Genomic DNA, 777 nt, shown 5'->3' with positions numbered 1-777 from the left:
AGAAGGGCCATGAGCTGAGCTCAAGCAGTGGCCCTGAGCTCTTGCGGTCGAAGACACACAACTCGCGGGAGTATTAGGGGTTATTAACCCTACGTCGCAAGGCGACAATCTGAAGGAAGCCGACGGCGTGCCTTGAGTTTTCAAATCGGAGGTGTCGCTCCACACGCACGTCCACTTCCTTGTGGCTCAAATGCAGGTTCTGATGTGAGGAAGGTTTTCGGTGCCGTTGCACCAATCGCTCAAAGAGCGCTCCATCATTTGTACGAGAGCCACCTCGTTGTGCACTCAGACGAGTGCAATAATTTTTCCAACAAAATTTCTTGTGGGACCAAGAATTGAGCTCGAAGAGCTTTCCGTGTGGCAAGTTCATTATCCGTTCTGGCCGGAGGCTCGATGATGTGGACGCGTAACGATCGAGTTTCCGCGACCTTTGCTTCCAAAGCGGGATTCGCAGGGCGGAAGCCTCTAACAACATGTCTTCATATTGAAACATACCCACACAGTGTGTTCCGGACACAGCCCTCTCATTGACATCGAGGTCATCTCGATACACATAATGTGATTGCGTGGTTACAAAGGCGGGCTTTTACTTAGCTGACAGGAGTAGGTCGGATCACATATGCGGGTGATTAGGTACGATTTCGAGGGTCAATGACCGACCGTGAATGTACGCGCTTTAGAGCCGCCTAATGGGCAGCTTCAAGCTGTCGCCTCTGTCTTCCGTCGAGGTCATTGCTGATCACACCACGTGCCTCAGTTGACGAGAAGTGAGGGAAC

This window comes from Plasmopara halstedii (genome assembly GCF_900000015.1).
Source record: "Plasmopara halstedii genome assembly, contig: Scaffold_658, whole genome shotgun sequence".
Taxonomy (NCBI): domain Eukaryota; phylum Oomycota; class Peronosporomycetes; order Peronosporales; family Peronosporaceae; genus Plasmopara; species Plasmopara halstedii.
This window is presented reverse-complemented; position numbering follows the sequence as displayed.